We start from the raw sequence: 12,535 nt of genomic DNA, 5'->3' as shown, positions 1-12,535 counted from the left end.
TAGTTATCAAAATCCAATTATTAAAAAAATGTTACTTTTTGCGGGCATATAGCTAGTATTTGTTCTCGACGATGCCCGGCCCGCATCCTCGCCGTCGACCCGTCCGCGATGACGTCCGGCTGAACCATGTCCGGGACTGGGCTCTGCCGGGCTGGCACTGGGAGGTGCTGCCTGGAGGGGCGCGCCGCTTGATGAGGAACCCGGCCCCGGGTCCCGTCGTCAACCCTGACCTCGTTTGGTGGCGTTCGCGTGGGCCAGTTTCAGTGCGGAGGGAGCCGGCCCCGCCGGAGGTGGTACGTCGTCGTGTCAGGGAGGAGGACGAGCACGTCCATCGCTACATGGTTGCGTTAGAGGGCGGCAGGTTCTCCAATACCTGGCAGTTTCTTCAGGGATCTCACTTCAGCTATGATCCTGTGAGGGTTCCTTCTCTTTGTGTCGGGGATATACCCCGCGGCGTAAACCGTCCGGAAGTATAACCCAACCGGACTAGGCGTTTCATTGGTAAACCGTCAGAGGATTGGCGGTTTACGTGATTGGCGGTTTACGTGTCTGGCGGTTCACTGGTATGACGATTCACGAGCCTGAAGACTCATTGGTGACCCGGCGCATGTTCCAGATGGATGACAAGGCCCAAGGCCCAACATGCCGGTTTATGTTAATGGTGGGTCGGTTTAAGAGGAAACGCATGAGGAACATTTATCTTACAAGGAGCTAAGACCTGGACTTGTATCCGGTTTGTATTAGAGATAGATTAGTCCTAATCCTAATAGGACTCTACATGTAACCCGCCCCTCCAACATATATAAGGAGGGGCAGGGCTCCCCAAAAGGGGACAAGATTGACAAGTTCCATAAGTTGGACAAGTTAGGTTTAGACAATAGCTCTCGAGATAGAGCACTCTTGTAACCGTGATCATCATCATCAATATCAATGAAGCAGGATGTAGGCTTTTACCTCCACCGTGAGGGGCCGAACCTGGGTAAAACATCGCGTCTCTCGTCCCGCTCAACCCCTCTCAAGCTACCACATAGATGTGTTGGCCTCGCAACTAAGTCCTGACATTAAGGACATCTGACGTGACAATTCCACGACAGTTGGCGCCGATCGTGGGGCCAGGCGCACGATGGTGTTGAGTTCTTGGAGGGATCACTCCTAGGGATCGAGGGGCTCGTAATTTTTCGGATAAAAAAGCTGGTTTGAAAGGATTTGCATCAGCGTCAAGTTCATCAGTCCAGATTTGAATATTTGTGAGATCTAAGGTTCAAGGAAAATTTAGGGTTGCGCGTGTGGCCGCACGTAACCAGGTGATCCGTCTAGATCGGGTTCTGCTGCCTACGAAGGTCGCCGAAACCAACAGGAGATTCCTTTCGCACCATTGCAGAAATCCATCGAAAGCGTCTCACTTTTCGGATCGAAGGAAAAAACTCGCTGCAGCCGCGTGAGGCTCCATGTCTCGAGGGAATCAGTCACGCATTTTCCTAAAAGTGAAGGCCGAGTCAAATCCATATTTTGACCTGGAACAGAACAAACACGCACGCGAGATTATTTGTTATGTGTGGCGGTGTGTACGTACAAGTCCAGAGGAAATTCACAGCGGTGGTAGCAGGCAAATCCAAGGCGTACGGTGTTGGTATTTTTTTTCTATGTGAAGGCAAAATAGTCCAATAAGACTAGATCGAGTATGACTCCCTGGCGCAAAGACCGAGTCGTGCAAATCAATTTGCACTTTTTCAGAATATCCGTTTGCTATACGGAGGGGCAAACCTACAAGGGCACACGTTCCCAGGCCAATTATTGCCTAAAAGTTCACCTGTTTGCTATACGCGAAGGACTAGGCTGATTCACTATTCCTCAATTGCTAAAGCTATGTTCGGTCATCTCACAAAGATCCACGTGAAGACTCTGGTTTTGGGAAAGGATAATCTATACAGCAAGGTCCAGATTCGTTTTTTGATTATTATTTTTTGGGTCAAATCAGCCACGAGTACTATTGAACCGCCTAGAGTTCCCGTCTGCCTCTGTCATTGCTTTTGAGCCGCCCCGAATGATGGAGAACTGAGCCGGCGCCTCGGCCACGTTGTTCTAGCGGTAGCTGCCTCCATGCACGGAGTTCATGAAATCCCGCATGCTGTTGTCCCTATGCAAAGGAATCAAGTGATAGTGCCAAGGAGTATTAGTCCAAGCAATGAAGATATGTAAGTTTTAATTAGCTACTGTACCTACGAGCAGATTGGGAGAAAACTATACAACAGTGTACATGCATATAGTACGTCCGGTCTAACCTTCACCAAAGATGCATCGGATACAGTGTTCAGGCCACGAGGGAAGCCACAGACTTGTCTCCGCCTTGTCCTCACCTCCATCAACAGTGCGAGCCACCGACTGTTGTCGGGTCAGCATCCGCGCCTTAAGTTGCCCTCAGCGTCTTTGAGCCGCCCAGACGGCCGTTGTCGTGCGCGCCGCTCAGACTGTGGCAGAAGTGGCCCACGGAGAACCGCCCCCCTCCTCCCTAGCAGTGTCAAGCCGCCGTCTTTGCGGTCTCCTCTGTTTTTTTTTGCTCCGCCGATCGCCGCTTATTACATTGCCGTTGAGCCGCCTGTTGAGCTGTCGGGGCCGCGTTGAGCCGTCTCTATCGTGTTGAGGCGCCGGGGTTATATTGCGTCGCCGGTCTGCCTGAGCCGTCTCTGTCACGGTGAACGGATCATCGGTCATCCGAATAAATCAGGTGATATCCATCTAAGATATATTTTATTGGCATATATTATTGTTGTCAAAGAGTAGTTTTTCTTTGCCTTGGTCCGCACTATTGTTGATGCAGGACAACACGATTAACTCACCCGTTCGTGCCGGTTTACGATGCGGAGGACAACTAGCCCGTCCGCATCGGCCTATAATATCGCGGCTGACTCATCTGTCTGCTCCGACGGCGGATTCACCCATGATTTATTTACACTTCACCATGGTGATTATCAACTCCGCGATGGATAATTTCTGGCTCAACATCTCAGGTGAAATCCATTCAGTATATTTTTATATTATATATTGCTTTCTTTTAAAAAAAGAGCAATTACTTTGTCTTGCAAGTTCTTCAATATAGGACAGATTATATCACTGAGTTGTTGAAGGACTCATACCGGTTTATATCACGGTCAAAAATGAAGAATCTCAAGTCAACTCCTCGAGTCACCTTGAGACTAGGGGGCTACAGTAATATGACTCAGCAAATGTTGTCGGTTTTCAGTGAAGTCAAGAACCCCAGGACATTGGAGGGAAAGATAACCCGATCCCGGAGGCTACTACCATATTGATGGCAATTTGAAGGCCGCCAAAAAATTTCCGGTTCAAAATAAAGAATGCCGGATTAAAATCCGGTTCAAGGGAAAGCTATCTTCCACAGAGCTTTGAAGCTCTCAATATCTGGTTTAAGAATTTCCGGTTCAAAAGAATACTCTCTTGCAAGTTCGAGTTCTCAGAAGAAATTAAGGGGACCAAAGAGAGTTTGTTGCACAGCACAACTCAAACATAGGTGCCTCTTGAGCACAGCTCACTATATCATTTGGGGGCTTCCTATTCAAACATAGGTGTATTCACCAAAGAGAACATAGCGTTACTACCCTCTTGATCCGGCTATCAAGCCAATATTATCATAAGGGGCCAAAGAGAGTCTGCTGCACAACACAGGTCAAACATGGGTATCCCTTGAGCACAGCTCACAATATCACTTGGGGGCTATGTTCGAACCATAGTCACACCTCTTGATAGGCATAAGGGCTACCAGGGAAATCATTTGGGGGCTGTGGGTTCGAACCATAGTTACACCTCTTGATAGGCATAACGGCCACCAGGGAAATCACTTGGGGGCTTGGTCGTATCCGAACCATAGCTACACCTCTTGATAGGCATAAGGCCACCAGGGAAATCAATTGGGGACTTGGTCGTATTCGAACCATAGCTACACCTCTTGATCGGCGCAAACCCACAATTATGACTACATGGGGAGTCTGGTCATATCCGAATCATAACTTAAACCCTCTTGATCATACATATATATCATCATATATTACATCATACGTCATCATTATATCATCATAGCATGTATCATACCGGTGTCTTTGACCCGGCTCGGTTTTCAACTACAAATTGTCAATATATGATCAGTTATAATCCGGAGATTATCAACCGGTCTGATTTTGACTACAAGTCGCCAGTATTATATATGGTTAATCCGGTGTATTTCACAACCCGGCACGGTTTTATCATAAACCGGCACAATATGGAAGGAGTTATCATACTCAAGATTTGGGTTATCACCCTTACTAAAAAAAGTTGGTAAAACCAACAATGTGATTCAATGTCACAGGTATGATATATTTCATATTTGATTATTCTTAAGTACAGCCTTGGTTATAAACCCGGGTTATATGTTGGGCATTATGACCCGTCCGGTGGTAAACCGCCAGGACCCTTTAAACTTGTTGTATGCAGGAACAGGTTTGTTAAACCGGCCTGGCTTTGGACTATAAGTCGCCAGTATATATATATTTGGATTGCACCATTGGAATCATGCGCTTATAAATCATTGGGTTATATTATTCAAATAGCCAAACTTGGCTGGGTTTTCACTATGATATTGAATGAATAAGGTTTTCATACCGGATTATATTATCTTGAATAGCCAACATGGCTGGATTTTTATGGTTATTAATAACCGGTATTATTGAGTTTTCAAAGTCGCTTTAGCGCAATGCTATTATTTTATCAAAGGATATGATTTATTCTACAATGGAAGGATAGTCCCGAGTCGCTGCAGGCTTACAACCCGGCACTTGGGGGCTACATTATTCAAATTGAGATTACATGCAAGTCTCATGTCGCTGCAAGCATGCACCATGACACTTGGGGGCTAATGCAAAGTCATTTTTACTAGTCTTATTGAAGACCCGACTCATCATATTATAATGAGCCGGCCCTTGGGGGCTACCAATTGCTCCTGTCAAAAATCCAAGCAATTACAAGTCCCAGGTTGCTGCAAGCATGACAACCTGGCACTTGGGGGCTACATATATGGAGTATTTAGTTTATATGATTGAGATGAACAAACCGGATTTCTTCAAGTTTGAAACACTTATTGGAGCAAGTCTTAAGTTATCACTATGTTCTCCTCTTAAGACTTGGGGGCTACAGGTATTATGCATATAAAGGAGGAACATCTTCATTTTATCAGTTTTGAGCAAATCAGGAAGATCAATTACATGACCCGGTGTCAACAACAATTATGACCCGGTGCCATCAATATTTATAAACCGGCCATTTTGGTAATATTAAACCGGCAAGTTTTACATCTTCAAACCGGCTGAATATCAGATAAGTATTTCAAGACCCATATTTCTTAAACCAGCGCTTTGGAAGCCGACTCAAGTGGATTATTCTTCACAATATTTCTTTGTGAGAAACCAATGTCAACAAATTAAGTATGAAGCTGGCTTGTTAACCCAGACTTCCCAGAAGGAGGAAATAACAAGGACTTAAGGGGGGTCAGGTATCGGTTTACAAGAATTCTTAACCCGGAGCATAACCTGTCAAATTTGTTCTTGTGTTTATTTTGCAGCATAAGTTTACCATGGATAAATCCAAGCTAAACTTGGGTGCTAATGTCGGGGATATACCCCACGGTGTAAACTGGCCGGAAGTATAACCCGACCGGACTAGGCGTTTCATTGGTAAACCGCCAGAGAATTGGCGGTTTACGTGATTGGCGGTTTACGTGTCTGGCGGTTCACTGGTATGACAATTCACGAGCCTGAAGACTCATTGGTGACCCGGCGCGTGTTCCAGATGGATGACAAGGCCCAAGGCCCAACATGCCGGTTTATGTTAATGGTGGGCCGTTTTAAGAGGAAAGGCATGAGGAACATTTATCTTACAAGGAGCTAAGACTTGGACTTGTATCCGGTTTGTATTAGAGATAGATTAGTCCTAATCCTAATAGGACTCTACATGTAACCCGCCCCTCCAACATATATAAGGAGGGGCAGGGCTCCCCAAAAGGGGACAAGATTGACAAGTTCCACAAGTTGGACAAGTTAGGTTTAGACAATTGCTCTCGAGATAGAGCACTCTTGTAACCGTGATCATCATCATCAATATCAATGAAGCAGGATGTAGGCTTTTACCTGCACCGTGAGGGGCCGAACCTGGGTTCATCGCGTCTCTCGTCCCGCTCAACCTCTCTCAAGCTACCACATAGATGTGTTGGCCTCGCGATTAAGTCCTGACACTAAGGACATCTGCCGTGACAATTCCACGACAGTTCCACCGCCCGCGCTGCAGGAACCGCGAGTGTCCTAGATTCTTCTGTAGTATTCGATCTTTATTAGCTACCTAGCCAGTGATGTATTCGATATATAATATTCGAGACGATGTATTCGAGATTATATATTATTCGAGACGATGTATTCGAGATTATATCTATTATTCAAGATGATGTATTCGAGATTATATCTATTATTCGAGACGATGTATTCGAGATTATATCTATTATTCGAGACGATGTATTCGAGATTATATCTATTATTCGAGACGACGTATTAGAGATTATATTCGATGATGCTTATTATGTCCTATGATTGATTCAGTGTTTCCTTATTAATTGATTGCATCCATGCATTGTAATTTGAATATATTTCTTTTGAATTAGTTAAACAAAACCTATGGCGGAAAATACTGGCAGAGAGGGAGAAGAGGCCCTGTTCAATATCATATGCAACCCTCGCGGGCCAGATGATGATCAGAATGAAGAAGATTATGACAGCTCCGAATATCTAAACAACACCGGGGAGGGTGATATGATATTCGATCGCGACGACCGAATTGATGAAGTCATGAACTATGAACATCACGAAGAAAATGTTGATCTTGAAACAACAAAGACCGGCGAGGTATATATATTTATATAAGCAGGCATCTGGTGATCATCACATGTTTTAAATGACTAGAAGATATATTAATGAATCGATCTTTCTTCTTTCAGCCATCCGGATCAAGCAAATCTTCAGGCAACAGGACGAAACAAGGCCTGAACAAAAAGTGGAAGGAGGGCGTAAAGTACAATATCGAGGCAATCAGACCTAATGGCGAACCATTAGCGCCTAAGAAGATTGCGTACAAGTTCGTTCATCAGTGCGGAGTTCTTGTGAAGGACCTACTCCCGATCTCCCTTCAAGAATGGAGAGAGCCAGCAAAGCCACGTCCAGATCTTACTTTTGTCGACGACAGACAAAAAGGTCTGCTTTGGGATACTCTCATGGAACATTTCACCCTACTAGATCATTTCACAGAAGCAGATGCGCAGAAAGTCAAGGACGCTGCTCTTAGGAAGATGGCGGTTGCATTCAAGAACCACAAGAATCGTGAATGGGACAAGTACGTCAAGAGAGGAAGGAAGACTCCAGTATTCGAGGGAACACTAGAGAAGCAAAGTCCTCATTGGGACGATTTCGTGAAATTCAAGGATTCGGAATTAGCTAAGGAACGGTCGAGAATAAACAAGAAGAATTCCGAAAAAAAGGATAAGTTCCATAAGCTGGGGCCAGGTGGCTACGCGGTGGCAATGCCTAAGTGGGATAAGTTTGAGAAAGAGATGGAGGATGCAGGTGTCACTCCGGTTACTAGGAGCTGGCCCCCCAGGTGCAGGACTTGGTTCTATGCGCATGGGGGGGAGTTGGACCCGAAGACAGGCAAAGTTTCGACGAAGGCATGTCTGGACGGAGCCGACGATGCGCTAATTGTTGCAATAGAAGAGGCTCGAACGGGGGTGTTCCAGCCCAACAGAGAGAATGACGAGCTTACGTGTGCTCTGGGAAATCATGAACACCCGGGAAGAACACGAGGCAAGGGCGCTATTCCGTGGTATGAGGGGTTTTCGGACTGGAACGCCGACTATAGAACCCGTGCGAGAAGGAAGATTGCGGAGGACAAGAAGAGGAAGATGGAGGAGGAGCAGAGGAAGCTGGACTATGAACGCCTTCAAGGCCTAGAATCAAAGCACGCGGACTTGGCAGTCAAATTCCAGCGGCAGCAGGAGCAGATCGACTCACTTAGCCAGCAAAGGGGGTCTCAGCAGCTGCAGCAGCAAGCGGATGATCTAGCATTGGATAGCACCGCCCCATCCATGCTAAGAAGCAGCGTGGGTTCCGCCCCTGGCGACGCAATGCTGGATAGATACCCCGTGGATGACATCATGGAGAACACTAACTGCGAGCTACACTTCAAAATGAAGAACATATCCATGAAGGTGGCGGACGCCGTTGCTTTTACAAATCCCCCCGAGGCAACCTTCCATTGCAACCCGATTCCAGTGGGCTATGCTCATGGCTTGGTTGATGAGGTGGTGGACCCATATTCGGGGCTACATCTTGACATTCTTGGAGGTGACAACGAGCACACATTGGGAGAGGCCATACACCGTGTCATCCTATGGAGAAAGGATTGCATCGTCTTTCGAAGGCCACCGACACCGCGTCACCCGACTCCTCGTCGAAGTCCGCCACCGAGTCAGCAGACTCCCGCTCCTCCAAGTCCACCAATGCGTGAGGCCACTCCTCCTCCTCCAAGTCCGGCAAAGTGTCAGGCCACTCCTCCTCCAAGTCCGACACAGCGTCAGACGTCCACTCCTCCTCCAAGTCCGGCACAACTTCAGGCCACTCCTCCTCCAAGTCCGGCACAGCTTCAGGCCACTCCTCCTCGTCCAACTCAGCCCCGTCAGCCGTCTCCGCCGCCTCAGCAATCGCAGAAGAGACACCCCGTAGCTATGGTGCGTAGCAGTACGAGTCGAGGTAGTACAGGAAGTATAGGCGGAGGCAAGCGATATAAATATGGTCCAAGCCTCACTACTCCTCTTCCTCAGAGGGCTTACGACAGGACCGAGGAGCAAACCAATGCCATAGTGCGGACAGAAGTGGACGCCCATTTTGGACCGAAACCACCACCGCCGCCAAGGGAGAAAGTGCCTGCGGAAAAGATTGACCACTTCATTCGTATGGCTCAACCACCAGCTCCCAAGCCTATTGACACAGACTATGAGCGCCACATCAGGAAGTTAAATCGAGCACATCTACAGAAGGAGGCGAGCTCGAGCTCGAGCAAACAACAAGCAGCTGTCAAAAATGCGGGAAAACCGTTCCCCAGCTGGGAGAACAGGCGGTGCAATCGATCCCCTCGCTTGTTGTGCCAACAACACGTGACAATACCTGCACCCAATATTATTGTGGGCAAACAGTTTACGTTCTCGAGGTGGGCAATGTGGTAATAACCGAGGAGCATATAATGCAGGCTGAAATTATCAACATCATTGTTGGACAACTCCTTGAGATCGAGCCCATGCCTGTGCTTACAGAGGAGGAAATAAAACGGAAATATGTCGGGGGCGAACCTTTGGTCAAGCCAGACGAGGTCAAGAAGCTCCCAACGAGAATGTATGAATTACATCAATGGTACATGGACATTACGAAGAGTTCCAATCGAGAATCCCTCATGGTGGAAGTCAAGAAGGATCATTACTACCATCAGAAAGCCCTGGCCGTTGAGTATAATGAACTATTTCAGTTATACAATCAAGACGCACTCGACAAATCTATCGTCAGTTGATATTGTCTATAAGTGATTTCTTTCTGTAATTTAAGTCTCAAGCTAGCTGTAGTGATCCTTTTGATCAATCATTACCTGTAATTATCATCACTATATTCTTTTCTGTGGTATTATGCAGGATGAAGATGTATGAAATGAAAAGAGGTGGACGCTATGGCATTGGGTTCATTGACCCAAACACCGTTAATGAATACACATGGAAAATAGATCCATATCATGAAAATCATGTAGAGGACAGCATGCTAGAGTTCTTGAAGCGCCTCAAATACAATGAAGATATACTACTTCCTTACAACTTCCAGTGAGTCACACTGCCTTGTACTATACAAATTCTCTGTTTTTGCCTATTAGCTAGCTACATGTTTTTGCTTACATATGCCCGCTTAATTAAGACATGCAAACGTGTGTGCATGCAGATTTCATTGGATCTTGTGTATCATTAAAGTTGACGCCGGAACAGTTGAAATACTGGACTCACTACTCAAAGCAAATACTGACTATAACATCTTGTTTGGGATAGTCAACAGGTAATTTCAATCATTATTAACTATATATCTCGGCCTATTTAGTTCGTCATTTCATGATATGAACTATTAAAAAACCCCTTTATTCATTTTCTTTGTCGGCGGGCAGGGCTTGGGCAAGGTTCATCAGCGTCACTCCAGGCGAATGGAAACAAAAGTTGAAATGGTTTCGACCCAAGGTAAGTAATTAAGTAGTACTAGCTAGCTAGCTAGCTGCCATATCTTTAATTATCATGCTTGATTAATTATTATCTGATCAAATTCCATTCTCGTAAAGGCCCTGAAGCAGGCGCAGGGGACTGATCTATGTGCATACTGCGTTTGCGAGAACATTCGCATGATGGCATCCGAAAGGACCAGATCTCAAAGACAGGAATGGGTACGTTTGTCAGAACACTATTCACAATTTTTACACCATTATCGATATCTAATCACACAACTAATACACATGCATATTGATCTCCTTCTTAACAGTTCACAGAGGTGCGGGACAAGCTCCTAGAAACGGAGTGCGTACAAGCACTTCAAGAGGAAATAGCGGGATTTTTGCTCGACCAGGTCATAGATCCAAAGGGAGAATACCATTACCCACTACCGCCCCCATGAACCACTTCCAATTGTCATCGTGCTTCGAAGGCACGAATTAGGCTAATGCCACTGGCTCCGAAGGCAACATGCAGGAGAAATTGTATATAGCTATACACATGTGTGTATGTGTGAATTAATATGGTGGTTTGTGAGACATTTGATGATATATATATGATCGGTTCTACTAGAAATTCTATTTATATATATATGCATAACGTGTACAATGTGTAGTATCGTAAAATACCAGCAAACGAAAAAGAATTAAATGGAAAACACAAAATTAAATGAAAAAGAAATCATAAAACCAAAAAAACCCCAAACCTTGTAGTACCGGTTGGTGTTACCAACCGGTACTAAAGGGCTCCCAGCCCCCAGAGCTGGCTCGTGCCACGTGGTTGCCCTTTAGCACATGTTCGTGCTGAACCGGTACTAAAGGGGGGGACCTTTAGTGCCCATACTTTAGTGCTGGTTATGGAACCGGCACTAAAGGGCCTTACGAACCGGTGCTATTGCCCGGTTCTGCACTAGTGCCCGTATGTACGTATGTGGCCGTATTTTTGGCGTGTGGTTGTATGTACGTGCACACGGTTTAGAAGGGACATCCAAAACTGCTACGTGGGGGGGGGCTATACTATGACATGTGCCGGTACTTACTCGGCCACGGTTCATAGTTGCAGAGCGACCAATCGATCAGTATGTACGTACACGTTCCGACAAGATAAACAACGTTATGTACGCTTCGACCGGGTGGGTCTCAGCTGTCAGGGAGGGTAAGGACGCACTTCCTTATGTGCGAAGATATAGCTGCTGGGTCCCAGCTGTCAAGGGGGATACTTTTTTTGCCCGTAATGAGGACGCACTTCCTTGCGTGCGAAGATGTAGCTGGTGGGTCCCACCTGTCAGGGGGAGAAAATATTATTTTTCAGGGTAAAAAGGATGCAGTTGCATGCATGCGTCCATGGGCATGGTGCATCACCACTGTCAGCCTCTCACGTACAGTCATCTTCCGATGACTCTCGTTTGTTGACCATGTTGATCACACCGTGCCGAGCGCACCAAGGCCGGTAGACGACGGCGAGGCCCCAGACTGGACCGACCCAGAGATGGGGAAGACGCGGCAGTGGAGTCGCGGATGGAGAGAAGTGGGAAACTTGATTGGTTCGGGTGCGCGGCAGCACTACCGCCCACGGGAGACAGGAGCAAGAACAGAGGTTGAAGAAGGAGCACAACTGTTGGATTAACATCCAACGGTCCAGCTGCTAGAATCATTTTTTAATTAAGTTGACAAAGCCCTATGTACACATCCTCTTAGTAGGCCACAAGTCAGCCACCAAATCTGACAGGTCCCAGCTGTCAACGGGAGAAATAGTTTTTTCACATAACAAGGAGGCACTTCCTTCCGTGCGAAGATACAGCCGATGGGTCCCAGCTGTCAGGGGGAGGAAACATTTTTTTTCATCTTAATAAGGAGGAACTTTCCTTGCGTGCGACCATGGACCTTGTAGATCCCAGCCGTCAGGCTCTCCATGTACAGTCCTCTTCTGATGACTCATGTTTGTTGACCATGCCGCGTCGAGCGCAGCAAGGCGGTGGACGACGGCGAGGCCCCGGACGGGAACGTCCTGGAGATGGGAAGATGCGGCAGTGGAGTCGCAGATTGAGAGGAGTACAAGGGTTATAACTGGTTCTGGTGCGGCCTGGGGCTGCAGTTGGTGGAGAATAACAGGAGGTGTGGAGGGATAGCCTGGCCGACGGTGGGGTAGCGCTTCGTAGTGATG

The sequence above is a fragment of the Triticum aestivum genome, chromosome 1A (genome assembly GCF_018294505.1).
Source record: "Triticum aestivum cultivar Chinese Spring chromosome 1A, IWGSC CS RefSeq v2.1, whole genome shotgun sequence".
In the NCBI taxonomy this organism is placed as follows: Eukaryota; Viridiplantae; Streptophyta; class Magnoliopsida; order Poales; family Poaceae; genus Triticum; species Triticum aestivum.
Note: the sequence above shows the minus strand (reverse complement) of the source record.